The sequence below is a fragment of the Chenopodium album genome, chromosome 18, assembly GCF_948465745.1.
Source record: "Chenopodium album chromosome 18, dcCheAlbu1.1, whole genome shotgun sequence".
NCBI lineage: Eukaryota > Viridiplantae > Streptophyta > Magnoliopsida > Caryophyllales > Amaranthaceae > Chenopodium > Chenopodium album.
Window position 1 is genome coordinate 26091032 of NC_137851.1, and position 12337 is coordinate 26103368.

Sequence of the window (12337 nt, forward strand, 5' to 3'; positions counted from 1 at the left end):
CGACCGTCTTTGTGACGGTCGCAGATTATGACATTTACGACTGTCTTAGACGGTCACAGATTTTGAAATTTACGACCGTCTCAGTTGACGGTCGCAGACGATCTATTTTAATTTAGAATTATTTTTAATTGTTCAAACATCCCAGCGACCGTCTAAAAAGATAAAAACGGTCGCAAAACGGTCACAAAATTGCGACCGTTTTTGATGTGTGTCATAAATGGCACACATTTGATGAGCATTTAGGTCCTTTTTATCCTCTTTTCATTGCTTTCTTGCTTAATAAGTGCTTAGTTTTATGCTTTGTTGCTTAGTTTTACCTTTCTTCTCTTATTTTGTAGCTTTCGTGCATTTCGTTGGTTTTCTAGCCTTTTCTTCTTTATTTGCTTTCTATTTTCGTGGTTGTAGGTATTGGACGAGGTTCGGATCGTGATTTTGGTGATCCACTATGGTGGAAGAAGCTTTAGGATCAAGTTCATGGAGTTTGGGAAGCTCAAGATGCAAAGAAGTGGAAGTTCCAAGTCTTGGCTTTTCTCTTGTGCTCCCTCCAAAGGAAGTGTATGCCCTCAATATTAAGCCTTAGCTACTGCCTACCTTGTCCTCCATCACCATCATAAATCATGTGTGCACCCTTTGAGCTTGAAGAGTTGAAGATTCGAAGAAACCCAGCTGCGTGCGGCCGCACGCGCAGAATGTGCGGGCGCACACGATGGATGTGCGGCCGCACATCATGGTTGTGCGGGCGCACATCCCCTGTTGTGTGGCCGCACCAACGTGGGTGTTTTCCGATCGGATTTTGACGATTTTCTCTCTCTTCTTATACCTATTTGAACCCAATTTTTGTAAGAAGTTTTAATAATAGAATTAGATCATATTCTTAGCTTAGTTGAGAGCTTCTCTCTCTAGATTTTAGGGGTTAGTTTTAGGAGTAGATTTTAGAGAGAGAAAGTGAAGGATTTCAATGGTGATTGAGAGATTGAAGATCCAATGGTGACAATTGTATTGGAGATCTACTCTATTATCAATGAGCATTTCTAAACTCTATCTCATTTATTGTTTTGTTTAGTATTCATGTTTAGATTGTTTGATTTTGATTAGATTTTGATGATTTGATGGTTGATGTTTGATTAGAGTTATTGTTCTTCTTTGATTGTTGATTCTTTGATTGTTGTTTCTTTGATTGTTGATTGTTGATTTCTTTAGTTGTTGATTGAATTGATGATGTTTCTAGAGTAGTTGTTTGGTTAGGGATTTTGTGAAGCTTGTATTATGTAATGGATTGATGTAGATTGGGGATTTTGATGGAGTTGATAGTGTGATTAAATTGGTTAATTGATTATGTGCATGTGTGTGTTTGATCTAGGCTTGATCACCCTAGTTATTCACACTAGATTGCATTGTAAGTTCACATTGATACGGACCATTGATTTGTGGCTTGCATTTACACGATTGAGGTGTCTTGTGATGTTTCCTAGCTAGAGTTTATCGTAGTTGACGCTAGTTAGACCTCTAGGAGAATAACTTGATATGCTCTTTTGGTTGCATAATTAATCTTCCCTCACATTGCTTGACTTAGTCAACTTCCTAAACCAATTTGCTTTGTTCATTGCTAATATTAGTGAATCCTAATCCCTAGCATTTTATTTGCTTGATTTCTTTGTCTTAGTAGTTGTTAGTATCCTCTTTTACCCTTCCTTTTCGACCTAGCTTAGGCACATAATTGAAAGCACTTAGACATTACCGTTCCTTTGGGTTCGACCCTTGACTTACCTCTATACTTGTATTTAGGTTTGTTGAGTGTTTATAAATTTTGTTTGGCTTAGGAGGATTAGTCCAACGACCTAATTTTCCCACGTCAAAATGGCGCCGTTGCCGGGGAACGGTGTCTATGTTTGAGTGTTTTTGATTGCTTGAGTCTAGGTCTTTGTGTATACTTTTCTTTTATTTGATTTTTGCTTGTTTTGTATAAAAATGGAAAATACCTCGTTTCCTCAATTTGAGAATGAGTCATTTTGGGTGTACTTTAATAGATTAGAAGACTTCATTAGTTACCATGGTTATGATCTTTGGGAGGCTTGCGAGATTTGTTATCATAATTTGACTAAGCAAACTAGAGACATTGTTGAAAGCATGTTTAATGGTAGATTTCGGGCATTGTCAATTGATGATGCTTGGGATTTTTATGTATGGTTTGCTAGAGATAGTTATAATCGTGGTCATGGTTGTTCAAATTCTTCTATTGATGATCGTTATGGTCCATGTTCCTTGAATAATGAATCTTGCATGCCTTCTTGTGCCCCCATCCCCCATGTTAATGATGCCACTCATAACTCTAATGTTGATCCTCATCACATGCTTGCTCATAATTCTTTTCCTCATTGTGCTCCTCAACTCTCTTCACCTTTGAAAACCTTGGAGCCTAACATTGAGTCTTCTTATAATCAAATTGGTGGTTCTTTGAGAAAATTGGAGATGAATTCTAATTTGGAACCAAATGAGATGAGACATTTGGAGATTTTAAGAAGCCAAATGGAATTGTTGAAAAAGTTGGAAGAGAGCAATGAGGTTGTTTCTAGAAGGAATGAGGAGATGAAGAATCAATTGTCATCAATATTGAATGTAAATGAAGTTTCTACTACTTTGGTAGATGTGGAGAAAGATGATGATGATTGTTTTGAGAGGCCTAAGGTGTGTGAGGAGGACATTAGAGAGCCTATGAGTGAGGAAAAGGGTGTAGAGATGGATGTTCCAAAAGAGAGTTTGCATTTTGAACCTCCTTCCCAACTTGAATTTTGTTCCATTAACCCTTTACATGGAGTTGAAGAGAAACTAAAATGGTTGACTTCTCTTAATTTTGAGGAAACATTAATTCAAGTTAAGAAGGATGGGACATTGCAATTTTTGAAGCGTGGAGAAGTTGTGAGGAGAGAGAGTGAGGATGAGAAGGATGAAGTAGTCTCCATGGGAGATTTGATGTTTGAGGGTGATGAGAACCAAGAGGTTTTGAGTGTTGAAAAACCAATTGAAGAGTCCATTTCCCCATCCACCTCCCTTGATTGCAATTTCATTCCCCCATTCCTCAATTTTGAAGACCAACCTTCTTCCACCCCATCTCCTTTGCATGATGACCATGGTTTCTTTGAGGGTAAGGCCTTGAGCTTAGATGATTTTGATGAAGAAGAGGTTCCATGTGATAAGGTTGAGGAGGTAGAACCTACTTTGGATGATTGTGAAGATGAGAGTGAAGTGTTTGGTGAGGTTGAATCTCCAACTCCTATCTCAAATTTTCAACCATTGCCCTCCTCTTTCACCTTTGATGACCCTTTCTCTTCTACATTTCCCACCATTGAGATGGATGAGGCCTTTTTAGAGGGAGATTGTACTTCTAATGATTATTTTGAGCTACCTCCCAAGCTTGACCCTCAACCCTTTGATGAGCTTCCTTTGAACCTTGATCGTGATGTGAAGCTTTTGAGAGCTCTCTTAGGGTGTGAAGTTTGTGAGGAGGATGTGATTGAGAATGAGCTTGATTTGAATGATGATGAGTTGGAGGAGAACCCTTTGGATGTGAGTTCATTGGATGAGAGAGCTTGTGTGTCAATGGATAGTGGTGTAAGTGAGCAACCAATTCCTATTACTTCACCTTACACCTCATTTTCAAGAAAGCTTGATCTTGTTCCCTCTTATCCCATGTCATTACCTTCTTTTCTCATGTCCCCTCCTCTTGAAAAGCCTTTAGTCCCCCAAGTGCCTCATTTGATGACTTTTGAGGATGATGGTGGGATTTCCAACCAAAAATATTTTGTTGGGAAGAGTATGTCTTCTTCTTTTTCTTTAATTTCTCTTCCTTTTTCTTATATCCTTGTTTTTCCTTTCTCTCCTTCTTCTTCTTGGCATACTTCTTCTCAACACCATAGGTGTGCACTATGCTTGTTGCATGCCTTATTTTTGTCATGTGCACACTTACTTTCTTATGAAATGTGTAGTAGTGCATTTGACAAGCTCTTGCGTGCGTTGAATTATTATTTTACTAGAGCGGTCAAGCTTGGACCTTAAGCAAGCCTTTCTCGGGAAGTAACCCGTGTTTTAGATTAGATTCTCCTTTTCTTTTTAGAATAGATTTTTCTCTCATGGAAATTTTTGTGTGCCTTTTGCTAGGTACATGACTTGATATACTTTGGTGCTTCGATTTGGATCAAGAATCAAGGAAGGTTGACTCCTATCTTTGCAAGCATATGGAGACAAGGTTTAATTCTTGAGAAATTAGCTTTGAAAGGTTTAAATTGGGTCATTTGCGGGTATTTACACCCACCTCAAATCCGGTAATATCTTTCCTTGCTCTTTCTCTAGTGGATGATGACTTGTTGGACATATGTTGGTTTGTTGGATTGATCTCCTTGTTTTCCCCTCCCATGGATTATATGATTTATGTTTGAGTGTATTGTCTCATTCAAGCTTGGGGGAGGGTATTCTATCATGTTTGGTGGGATTTTGATTCATATATGCTTTGCACCTTTGTATATGCTTTTCCATGTTTCTTATATTTTGAAAAACTCCAAAAATATTTTCCTTTCTATCAAGGCAAATTTGCATTGTGTTTTGTTTTGTTCTTGCTTCGGACATAATAACATTTGGACTTGTATAATTGAATGCATTTCTTCCTAAATGGTAATGGTGTGCACGATTTGAGAGTACGCTTGGTTGATTCTAGGATAAAGCATGCTAAGGTAGTTGGTAGGAACTAGTGGGAACATGAAGCCGGATTCTACTTGTTTGTGGCATGTTTGGTAGTTGCTTCCTATAGTCGATTTGATGCCAATAGTGAGTTTGTGCTACAACCATGTGAGTTCTATGTTTTTCAAGCCTTCTACCTTACTTGTATGAGCGGCATGGATCCTTGACTTCTTGCAAACCTAATCTTGAAACTTGACTCATAGATCTTGAATCCGAGACCGAACCATTTAGGGAGGACAAAGGCACCTTTTTCGGGGTGGTATTTTTCATTTTTAGGATAGTTTTATTCATTTTTGTTATTTTTGGGTTTACATTTGCCTTCTTGTAACCATTTGAGCCTTATACCTTCTTTTCAAGCCACATCTTTAGATCTTTGGCCTTTTGTTTCATTCTCTTTCTTTTCTTGGTTTTTGTGAAGCAATTGATCATTCTTGATGGAGTTTGTGGTAGAAAAGTTGGAATGTTTGGTTTTTATGATAGCAAGGTTGTGTTATTTTTTCTTTGTGAATAATGGCAAATGAGTATGAGTAAAAGCCGTCCTACTTTATAAAAGGCATGGACAAATAAGTGCAAAATCGAAAAAGTCGTCCAATGTTAAAAGAGGCAAGGACAAAGCATTATAAAAAAAAGTGAAAAATGAAAAATTCAAAAATATTTTGATGTGAGTTTTCTCCCTTTTTGAGCATTGAGGACAATGCTCCATTTAAGCTTGGGGGAAAGCGTTCTCACGCTTTTTGTGTATATGTTTGTGGTTTATAGCTTTGAATAAGCTTGGGGGTGTGAGTATTTTTGTTTGTATTGGTGATTACTTGATTGTGTTTCTAAAGAAAGGCGCCCTCTTTGCTTCACTTTTAGGAAAACCACCAAATTTCAAATTTTTAGCCTACCTTCACCCTTATTGCCTTACGTTACAACCTTGGGGAAAGACCTTTTGACCTAAATGGTTGAGTCATTCATTGGTGGAGAGGAATGTGAGTTTTAGGAATAGGGAGAGGGGATGCAAAAGTCAAGATGTCGAGTAGCCTAAAAGTTCTCTTTTTCCGGTTCCTTCGTGGAATCATTGGGATGCTCATTTGAGGTCGATTTGAAGCTATTAGGAAGAACGCGGTAAGATCGTTTGGGATGAAAGTGGATTGTGAAAGCTAGTTCCTATGCTTAGAATATTTATGTTTTAATCAACCTTGGGTATCTTGGATCGTGCACTCCCTTACTTGTTTAGAAAGATTTGCATCCACTTGTGCTTGTACATTTGCAAAAGTCCTTTCAAGAACATTTGTTTGCTTTTCTTGTATTTTATTTTCTTGTTCATGCTTTGCCTTGTTTATATTATTATGAGAGTTATGGGTCAAACTCTTAGGATACCCTTACGAGACCTCACTCGTCCTCATAGGCGACTTTGGGGTTTAAAGGGCTTGTTGTAGCTAAAAACAACCGTGATTCCTACGACAGTGAGTTAGTGTATATTCTCATCTCGTCTCTTCTCTAGTTTGTTTTAATAAGCTCGTCATTTTCACTCCCTTGGTTTTGTTTTGCTCGAGGACGAGCAAAAGGTAAGCTTGGGGGTATTTGATGTGTGTCATAAATGGCACACATTTGATGAGCATTTAGGTCCTTTTTATCCTCTTTTCATTGCTTTCTTGCTTAATAAGTGCTTAGTTTTATGCTTTGTTGCTTAGTTTTACCTTTCTTCTCTTATTTTGTAGCTTTCGTGCATTTCGTTGGTTTTCTAGTCTTTTCTTCTTTATTTGCTTTCTATTTTCGTGGTTGAAGGTATTGGACGAGGTTCGGGTCGTGATTTTGGTGATCCACTATGGTGGAAGAAGCTTTAGAATCAAGTTCATGGAGTTTGGGAAGCTCAAGATGCAACGAAGTGGAAGTTCCAAGTCTTGGCTTTTCTCTTGTGCTCCCTCCAAAGGAAGTGTATGCCCTCAATATTAAGCCTTAGCTACTGCCTACCTTGTCCTCCATCACCATCATAAATCATGTGTGCACCCTTTGAGCTTGAAGAGTTGAAGATTCGAAGAAACCCAGCTGCGTGCGGCCGCACGCGCAGAATGTGCGGGCGCACACGATGGATGTGCGGCCGCACATCATGGTTGTGCGGGCGCACATCCCCTGTTGTGTGGCCGCACCAACGTGGGTGTTTTCCGATCGGATTTTGACGATTTTCTCTCTCTTCTTATACCTATTTGAACCCAATTTTTGTAAGAAGTTTTAATAATAGAATTAGATCATATTCTTAGCTTAGTTGAGAGCTTCTCTCTCTAGATTTTAGGGGTTAGTTTTAGGAGTAGATTTTAGAGAGAGAAAGTGAAGGATTTCAATGGTGATTGAGAGATTGAAGATCCAATGGTGACAATTGTATTGGAGATCTACTCTATTATCAATGAGCATTTCTAAACTCTATCTCATTTATTGTTTTGTTTAGTATTCATGTTTAGATTGTTTGATTTTGATTAGATTTTGATGATTTGATGGTTGATGTTTGATTAGAGTTATTGTTCTTCTTTGATTGTTGATTCTTTGATTGTTGTTTCTTTGATTGTTGATTGTTGATTTCTTTAGTTGTTGATTGAATTGATGATGTTTCTAGAGTAGTTGTTTGGTTAGGGATTTTGTGAAGCTTGTATTATGTAATGGATTGATGTAGATTGGGGATTTTGATGGAGTTGATAGTGTGATTAAATTGGTTAATTGATTATGTGCATGTGTGTGTTTGATCTAGGCTTGATCACCCTAGTTATTCACACTAGATTGCATTGTAAGTTCACATTGATACGGACCATTGATTTGTGGCTTGCATTTACACGATTGAGGTGTCTTGTGATGTTTCCTAGCTAGAGTTTATCGTAGTTGACGCTAGTTAGACCTCTAGGAGAATAACTTGATATGCTCTTTTGGTTGCATAATTAATCTTCCCTCACATTGCTTGACTTAGTCAACTTCCTAAACCAATTTGCTTTGTTCATTGCTAATATTAGTGAATCCTAATCCCTAGCATTTTATTTGCTTGATTTCTTTGTCTTAGTAGTTGTTAGTATCCTCTTTTACCCTTCCTTTTCGACCTAGCTTAGGCACATAATTGAAAGCACTTAGACATTACCGTTCCTTTGGGTTCGACCCTTGACTTACCTCTATACTTGTATTTAGGTTTGTTGAGTGTTTATAAATTTTGTTTGGCTTAGGAGGATTAGTCCAACGACCTAATTTTCCCACGTCAGTTTTCAAAGCAGTCGTAATATTGCGACCGCTTAAAAAACGGTCGCAAATTTCATCGTTTGCGACCGTTTTTCAGACGGTCGTAGAAAAACGGTCGCAATTTAACCGAATTTTAGTAGTGTTAAACCCCTAGATCGCTCTAGAGGACGAGTGATGCTCTTGTAAGGGTTTCCTAAGAGATTAACCCATAACTCTCACAAACCAAACAAATAAGGCAAAGAATAAAAGGAAATCAAAAGAAAATTAAAGAAAACATATGTTCTTAAAAGGACTTTTGCAAATGAACAAGCACAAAATGGATACAATTCTTCCTAAACAAGTAAGGGAGTGCACGTTTCAAGATATCCAAGGTTGATTAAAACATAGGATATGCTAAGTATAGAGAACTAATGAAACACAATTCACCTTCATCTCAAAATATTTTTAACACATTCTCCCAATTAGCTTCAAATCTACCTTTAGTGAGCATCTCAATGGTTCCACGAAGGAACCGAAAAAGAAAGAAGTTTGAGGCTACTCGACATCTCGACTATTGCACACCGCTCTATAAGCTTGACCTTCATCTCCCTCCACCGACTTGTGACTCAACCACAAAGGTCAAAAGGTTTTGGAAAGGGTTGTAATGTAAGGGAGAAAAGGGTAAAGGTAGGCTAAAATTTGAAATTTGGTGGTATATCTAAATTGCGAAGCAAAGATTGGCCAAAGCTTAACACCAAAACCAAGTAATCACCAAACAAAAACACCAACACCCCCAAGCTTATTCAAAGCCAACCACAAACATATACACAAAAAGCGTAAGAACGCTTCCCCCCAAGCTTGAACAAAGCATTGTCCTCAATGCTTAAAATAGGGAGAAATACACTTACGTCAAAATATTTTTTGAATTTTTTCATTTTTCACTTTTTTTTTTTCAATTTTGCCAAAGCTTTTTTTAATTTGCTTTGCTTTTTCGCATTTTTTTTTATTTTTCTATTTTTTCACATTATTTCATTATCCTCACCTCTTTTAACTATGGACGGCTTTTCAACTTTACATTTGCTTTTTATTCACAAAATATTTACAACACAAAATTGCTTTCATTAAAAAAACCAAACAATCATTCTCATCCACCAAAACTCCAACAATAGAGACCAAATGCTTCACAAAAACCAATGATGGAAACAAGAATGAAACAAAAGGCTCAAAATCTAAAGATATGGCTTGAAGAGAAGGTTTATGGCTCAAATGGTTAGCAAGTAGGCAAATGTAAACCCAAAATAAAGAAAAGAAAACTATCCTAGAAAAGGAAAAATCACCACCCCGAAAAGATGCCTTTGTCTTTCCTAAATGGCTCGGTCGCGATCTCGGGAGATGAAAGTCAAATTCTAGATAAAACATACAATAGTCAAGGATCCATGTGCCACTCATGCAAAATATGTAAAAGGCTTGAAAAGAAAGAAACCTCACATGGTTGTAGCTAAGACTCACTATTAGTTTCAAATTCACCAAAAGGGAGCAATTGCAAATTTTCAAAAACAAATAAAATCCGGCTTCAAGGTCCCAAAAGTTTTAAAGATACTACCTTAGCATACTCTATCCTAGAATCAACCAAACATACTCTCAAACCGTGCACACCGTTACCATTTAAGAAGCAAAGCATTCAGCTATACAAGTCCAAAAGTATTATGTCCAAAGCAAGAATAAAGCAAAACACATTGCAAATTTGCCTTGAAAGAAACAAAAATCTTTTTGGAGTTTTTCAAAATAAAGAGCATATATGGAAATGCATATACAAATGTGCATGGCATAAATGAATCAACTAACATCCCACCAAACATGATAGAATACCCTCCCCCAAGCTTGAATGAAACAACATGCTCAAACATAAATCAAAGAATCCATAGGAAGGGAAAAGAAAGAAATCAATCCAACAAACCAACACACGTCTAACAAATCATCAACCATTAGAGAAATATCAAGGAAAGATATTATCGGATTTAGGTGGGTGTAAATACCCGCAAATGACCCAATTTAACCTTTCAAAGCCAATTTCCTCTATCATTGAATTTTGTTTTCTATATGCTAGCAAAAATAGGAGTCATTCTTCCTTGATTCTTAATCCAAACCAATGCACCGAAGTATATCAAGTTATGTACCTAGAAAAAGGCACACACACATTTCCATGAGAGAAAATCTATTCTAAAAAGAAAAGAAAATGAAAGCAATAAAGCATGAGTTACTTCTTGAGAAAGGATTGCTTAAGGTCCAAGCTTGACCGCTCTAGAAAATAATATTGCAACAAATGCAAGAGGTTGTCAAATGCACTACTACACATTTCATAAGATAACAAGTAGGCACATGACAAAAAGAGAACGTGCAACAAGATCATTGCACGCAAGTGAGAAGGGAGATGCCAAAAGAAAGAAGAAGAGGGATCAAAAGGAAATTCAAGAAAATAAGAAGTAGAATGGGGAAAAGAAGAATTGAAAGAAAAAGAAAAAGGCAAATCCTCCTTACTAAATTTTTGGTTGGCATACTTCCTCTCCTCCTCAACAATGATGGAATAAGGGACATGAAAATCATCCATAGAAGACGGCTCCCCAATAGAATCTTTGAGATAGGAAGGGAGAGAAATAAGGAAAGGAGGGATGTGGTCAAACCTTTGAGAAAAAGGGGTATGAGAAATGGGAAAAGGGGTAGCTACTCCCTCACCATAAGGTCTCACAGCGCCAATGAGGGCATAAAAATCAATCATAGTGTCCTGAAATGAAGAACTCTCACAATCTACACCTCCCTCAAGCTCAAAAACTCCAAGGGAATCAACCTTAAGCTCCTTTCCACCACAATAAAAAAATCTTTCCTTCAATTATCTCAAAACCCAAAGCCTCAAAACCGTGCATGAATGGAGGTAGATTCATCTCAAACTCATCTAAGTCCCAAGAAGCATTCTCAATGAAATCATCCAAAAATCTATAAGTCCTCATATGACTCTCAAAAAAAAATGGGACATTACCTCAAAAGAGTCTATATACTCATAGATTGAAGGGTCATAAACATACATTTGAGACTCATCAAGATGGTATAGGGGATTAGGGTTCACAAATTCCACATCAGCTTCATTCCTAACTCCTTCACCATCGCTCGAATGCTCTCTAATGGGATCCTCACCCTCTCTTGGTTGCTCAAAATCATCATTATCATCCTCAATACACACATTAGATTGGGATTTTTCACAAACAAGCATCAAAGATGACAATTGATTTTCTAACTCTTCTTTTCTTTTCAATTCTTCACTAAAAAGATCTTTACGCTCTCTAATCATCTCCAATTGGCTCCTTAAAGTTTCCATCATTTGTCTTTCCAAGGGCCTAAGATTAGGATTCATCTCCAACTCCCTCAAAGATTCATCAATTTGGCTATAAGGGATTAGAGACTCATCATAAGAGTTTGGAGAATGAAAAGGTGAAGAGGTTTGAGGATCAAGAGTAAAAGAAGAGTCACAACCAAAGGTAGGATCATCATCATTATAAACATGAGCATTTTCATTAAATTGGGGAGAGGGGGCACAATCAAGCATATGAGATTCATCATTTAGGGAACAAAGCACATCACAAGAAGGCATGGTAAATAATGAAGAGTATTGAAATACACCATTAGCATCAACTTGAGCATATACCTTATCATCATGAACAAAAGAGGGAATAGAGTTGAAATCATTTATTCTAGGTTCACTAAGGGGATCATGTGACAAATCATGGGAATTCATGCTAATATTATAAGAATCAACACATTGCACATCAACATTAGAATCATGATTACCCTTATTGTAGACATACCTAGCAAACCAAACATAGAAATCCCAAGCTTCATCAATTGATAATGATCTAAATTCACCATTATGCATGCATTCAACTTCATTCCTAGTTTGCTCATTCAAACCAAAATAACAAATCTCACAAGCCTCCCAAAGTCTATTATAAGTCTGTAGAAGTAGACATTAAAGAACTCACCATCATATTGAGGAAAAGAAAAACATGTCATTTTTTTTTACACAAAACAAACAAAAATCAAATAAAACAAATGTATATACAAAGACCTAGACTCAACCAATCAAAAACACTCAAACTTAGACACCGTTCCCCGGCAACAGCGCCATTTTGACGTAGGGAAAATGTAGGTCGTTATCTAATCTTCCATAGAGCCAAACAAATTTATAAACACTTAACAAACCTAAATACGAGTATAGTGGTAAGTCAAGGGTCGAACCCAAAGGAACGGTAATGTTCAAGCACTCTCAATTATTCAACTAAGCTAGATCGAAGTCGAAGGTGAATAAGGAACAATAACAACTAACAAACAAACAACCAAACAAATAAAACACTAGGAATGGGGATCAACAAGTAATCAT